Genomic DNA, 5,900 nt, shown 5'->3' with positions numbered 1-5,900 from the left:
CTTGGAGCTTCCCAACGTCCGCGCGGCAGACGTCTCGAGTTCAGAGCGCCGGGCAGGCCTCGCCTTGTGTGTGTCCTGGTGCCGGACACCCAGCGCAGGCCCAACCAACATGCCTGCTTTAATCAGTCTTGTAGCACACCCTGATTTTCCTTAGTGCCCAAACCCGTTTTAAAATTAAATATAGAAGCCAGACACAAAAGGACCGATATTGTCTGATTTGACTTATGTGAGGTACCTGCACCAAATTCCTAGAGACAGAGAATAGTGATTACCAGGGATGAGGAAGACGGGATAGGCAGTTAGTGGTTAATGGGTGCAGTTTCAGTTTGGGATGATGAAAAAGTTTCGGAGATGGATGTTGATGATGATTGCACAACAGTGAGAATGTGCTCAGTGCCACTAAACTGTACACTTAAAAATGATCAGGGGCTGAGGATATAACTCAATGGTAAAGCGCTTATTTAGCTTGCCTGAGGCCCTGTGTGCCATCCACAGCTCTGAAAAACAAAAAAGAAGAAGAAAAAGAAAAGAAAATAGTTTAGAGTGTTAAATTTTATGTTACATATATTTTAAAGCTGGATAAAAGAAGAAAGGAGGGAGGGAGGGAGGAAATGGAAGGAAGGAAGAAAGTTTTGTTTTGTTTTTTAAATTAAACATATAAAGAGAACTTCAGTTCAGGGCCTGTAATAGTCTCCCCTAGAATCCACGGACTTATCTGGGGAGTTTTTGTACCTTCCCTTTTAGGGTAATCAGATAGAAATACAGGATGCCCAGTTAATTTGAATTTCAGAAAAATAATTTTTAGTATAAGTATGTCCCATGATTAGTTTGGAATATACTTATGCTAAAATTTGTTCATTGTTTATACTTATTTGAAAAATTATTTATTGTTTATCTGAAATTCAAAATTAACTTGGCATTTTATATTTCTGTTTCTAAATCCAGCAACTCTACTTTTTTTTTTTTTTCTCTGTACTGGGGATTGAACCCAGGGATGCTCTACCACTGAGCTATATCCCCAGCCCTTTATTTTATTTTATTTTAAATATTTTTTTAGTTGTCAATGGATCTTTATTTTATTTATTTATTTTTATATGGTGCTGAGAATTGAACCCAGTGCCTCACATATGCTAGGCAAATGCTGTATTGCTGAGCTACAACCCCAACCTCTTTCTTTAATTTCTTAAGACAGGGTCTTACTAAGTTTCTGAGGCTATCCTCCTGCTTCCCTAATAACTGGGATTACATGCATGCACCACCTCACCGACAACACTACTTAATACTCTCCTACTCTCCCAGTTTTGTCCTCCTTCCAAAAGGACAATGAAGGGTGCAGGGCATTGAGTGACAACAAGATCATTCTGCTGTCTCAGTGGCTGCTATCAGTAGTGAGAAAGACGGGTCTCCACTTATATTGTAGACTGAATGGTTGTGTCCCCATAAGTTGAAGCCCTAAACCCCAGTGTCATGGATTTGGAGATGGGTCTTGGGTAGGTAACTAGGGCTAAATGAGATCATATAGGTAGGGCTTTCATGATGGATTTAGTAAGAACTGCAAACTCTCTTTGTCCTCTTCCCACCATGGGAGGACAATGAAGGCAGCTGTCTGCAAACTAGGAAAGGAGCTGAGGGAACCTAATCATTTACCACCTTGACTGATACAAACATGTTTCCCCCTCACCCACCTGAGCGATAGCTGAGTGGCTTAAATTTTCAAGATACATCAATGAAGGGGAAATGTGCTGGGGACAGGGCCCACCCATCCCAAAGAGAAGCCATGCCTGTCATGAAGGAGAGCACACAGGCTTGGGAGCTCTGCCACTCATTCTTTGTGTGACCTGGGGAAGGTCACTTAATAGGGCCTTAATTGCCCCTTTTGTAAATTGGGTTTAAGAGTGTTTTCCCTGCCTCCTTTCAATTTCTGCGCAGAAAGTATGTTGCCGCAGTCCGGCTGCAGCAAAATAACCGGGGGAGGGGGGGGGGGTGACGAACAACTTGTGTACATTGATACAGCAGGAGTGGGAGCCGTTTATTGTAGGACAGGAGGGGTACATATACATTCCACACAGCTTATCTTAATTAACATAAACTAGATACAGCAGTCAACCAATAAGAAATCTCCACACTTAATGGCTCCCTGGCGCCACCTCACAAACCACTCCCCCTGGCAAAATGCCAGGCACCATCCTGACTTGTTTACAGACTCTAACAGTATGTCAATGTGCTTGTAATCTATAAAGTTTATTCGAACATGAAAGGAAATGTTTATGTGCTCCAGGATGTCTGTCTAAACATACACATACACGCACACACACACTCACTCACTCCACATCATATGTCAAGCTTGGCCGTGTCTTCTAACAAAAGTGCTCTAGACAGCACTCCTGTGCTGGAACTAGACTATCCTTGCCTGTTCATCCTCCAGACCATCTACCCTCAACTTCAAAAATTGGCTACTGACAGACTCAGCCCAGACCTAACCATAAAGTTTCCCAGGAGCTCAATTGCAAGGGTATCTAAATCCTCAAACTGCAATGAGAATCTTTGAATTTAATCAAGACAAAGAAAAGCTGGATGTAATGTGTGGCTACTGAGGCTCCACATACCCTTGGGCCTGAGATGACAGGTTGCAGGGATGGTCCTCAGTAGCCTTGCCAAAGGCTTGCTACTATTTTCCAGCCTCTTGGATTCCTTAGGATCCATGCGTGTTGATTTCAGAAATTCCTCGTGGACATACAAATAGAACAAAGTGTCCTGAGCCTCTAATCTATAGAAAGAAAGCTGGAAAGAAGAAGAAAAACTCAATATTTAAGTCCCATCCTCTAGCCCTTGTTTCATTGTTCTTGGAACAGGCTCCTCTTTCCTGGAGACCATTTTCCTCTCCAATAGTAAATTTTACTGAGATTCTTTACTTCTTGGGAAGTTTTCCAAAGATGCCTAGAAAAAGCATGGAAATGTCTCACCCTTTAACCAGACAAAAGGATAGAACCAGCTTCTCTTGCTCAGGTTTCGAATGCATTTGGAAGAAAAAAAAGAAAAAGAAAAAAAACCACCTCAGTCCAGAACTCTGCCCAGAGAGCATTGTAATGTGCAGGCAAGGACAAGAAATTTCTCCTCCAGGAGCCTTGGACTGACCTCATCACTAGCACCAGAGCCAGTTTTATTAAACACCCTGTGTCCAGAGGGAGTTAGTTACATCATCCTCACCTACTGGAAGTTAAACCTTACACAGTCCTAAAAACTCCTTAGGGACTACAGCCCAAGGGATCTCCCCTTCTATGAAATTCACAACACTGACATCTTGACTGGACAGCTTAGCTCCCATAATATGCTGGGAGGTGGGGTAGGGTTGTGTCTCTGAGAGGCAGCAGGGCGTCGTGGTTATGAGCAAGGCCTCTGGAACTAGACTGCCTGGGTTGCAACTATTCTGCTTAATAACAGAATGTTAGTTGTGCCTGTTACTTGTGTCTCTGTTTCCTCTTCTATAAGTGTGGGATCAATAAAAATCCATCATCTGTCTTTGTAGTGAGAATTAAATTAGTTAATATATCTCAAGTGTTTAAAATGATGGTCGAGGGTATAGCTCGATGGTGGAGTACTTATCTGGCATGTGTGAGAGGCCCTGGATCTGATTCTGGAAAAAAAAAAAAAAAAGATGCCTGAGTCCATCAATGAATGAATGGATAAACAAATTGTGGTAAAAATATATAATGAAATATCACTCAGTTATAAGAAGGAAGGAAATGGTGATATTATGTTACCAAATGGTTGAACCTCCAAAACACTATGCTAACCGAAAGAAGCCTGACACAACGAGCTATGTATTGTACAATTCCACTTACACTAAATATTCAGAATTAATCTATAAACAGCAGATTGGTAGTCTCCAGGGGCTGAGAGAATTGGAAGTGGCTATTTAATAGGTATAAAGTTTTATTTGGGGATAATGAAAATGGCTTGGAAGTACATAGTACTATTGGTTGCACAACATTGTGAATGCACTAAATGCTGTTGATTATTTCACTTTAAAATGGTAAATTTTATAAGATTTCACCTCCATCTGAAAACCAAACAAAAATAAACAAAGAGATGCCAGAACATAAGAGCAGTAGCATTAGTCAGTGTTAGCCTTCGTGTATCCCTTGTTTCACCAATGCTGGCTGTGTGTTACACCTTCACATCCTCCTGTGTGTGGAGATTAACAAATGTGAGATGGGATAAGAGAATGTGGGAACTTGGAAAAAGCCTCGGAGACTACAGAGCCGATGCTGGACGGATGGCAGAGATGGGAACAGAAGGTCACAGTCTTTGCTGTGTGCTTTTCTGAGATACCTTTTCCTTTCTTAAGCTGCAGAATAAAGAAAACAAAATAATTTCCCTCATCACCATTCTCTCAGCACACGTTTATTGAGTGCTTTCCCTGTGCCTTCAGACAAGTTGGGGAAACAGATACTTAATTGGAACGTGATGCATGTTTTGATGGAGGCAGAGGAAGGGAGCCTAAGGCTCTTGGGAGCATGTTATTATTATAAATAAACTGAGTGATAAATAAAGGTCTAAGTTCAACACAAGTTTATTTCTCACTAATAGAACACCAGATCAAGGTAGTATGTTCTGTGTTGCTTTAAGTCAGGGACCCAGGTTTTTTCCATCTATGGTCTGTCCTCTTAACATGGGGCCCTAACATTGCTGTGTTCCATGGGATCAAAAAAAGCAAGAAGTAGAGCACGTGGGAGGTTTGCTGGAGCAGGCTGGGAAGCAGCATCTATCACTCTTGTTCCTTTTCCATTGGTTACAGCTTGTTCAGATGGCCACCTCCAACTGCAAGGGAAGCTGGGAAATGTAGTCTTGGGTACTACTAGTAGTAGCCAGTTTCTGCTACAGCTATCAGGAGGTGAGAAGATGTACAGGTGGGTATGAAGTGGAAAGGAGATAAAACTGTAAGCAGTTTGGTGAAACTGAAAGGTAGAGACGGGTGGGGAGAGGATAGAGAGGTAGACCAGAACCAGACTACAGTACTAGATTTAATTTTTGGAGTTCCTACTCTATGCCAGGCTACACGCTTGGTAGGATTGCAATGATATTAGGTTATCTGCCCTGTAGGAGAAGAAGTGAGAGTTCCTTTACCATTACTGGTTTTGCATAAAAAACCCGATTTCCTAACAGTCTTATAGAGCTTCACTGTATACAGAATATAGGTATATATACAATATTTAATACTTATAAGAATTTGGTGAGGAAAATGTTACCATCACTCTCTTTTCAGTTAGAGACAAATGAGGTTTTGTGAGGTTTAAGAACTTGTCCAAAGTTGTCAGTCCCACCTTTATTTATTTTTTTAAAATGTTGTACCACTATATTGTCCAAGCCACCTCAAGTTTCTGCACTCAAGTGATCCTTCTGCCTAAGCCTCCTGAGTAGCAGGGAGTATAAGTACATGCCAGGGTACCCAGCTTCAGACCCCGCTCTTAGTAAGCACTCTTATCCACAGTATTATACTGTCCTTCAAAGACCATTTGACCCAGCTATCCCACTCCTTGGTTTATACCCAAAGGACTTAAAAATCAGCATACTACAGTGACACCACAGCCACCTCAATATTTATAATAGCTCAACACACAATTGTTAAACTATGGAACCAACCTAGGTATCCTTCAGCAAATGAATGGATAAAGAAAATATGGTATATATACACACCGTGAATATTATTCAGCCTTAAAGAAGAATGAAATGATGCTATTTGCCAGTAAATGGATGGAGCTGGAGAATACCATGCCAAGCAAAATAAGCCAATCCCCCCAAACCAAAGGCTGAGTGTTTTCTCTGATATGCAGATACTAATTCACAAAAAGGTTAAGCAGGGGTGGTGCTAGAGAAGAATAGAGTTGCTTTAGATTAGA

This window comes from Ictidomys tridecemlineatus, chromosome 6, assembly GCF_052094955.1.
Source record: "Ictidomys tridecemlineatus isolate mIctTri1 chromosome 6, mIctTri1.hap1, whole genome shotgun sequence".
In the NCBI taxonomy this organism is placed as follows: Eukaryota; Metazoa; Chordata; class Mammalia; order Rodentia; family Sciuridae; genus Ictidomys; species Ictidomys tridecemlineatus.
The sequence above is the reverse complement of the archived record's forward strand: the minus strand, read 5'-3'. Positions refer to the sequence as shown.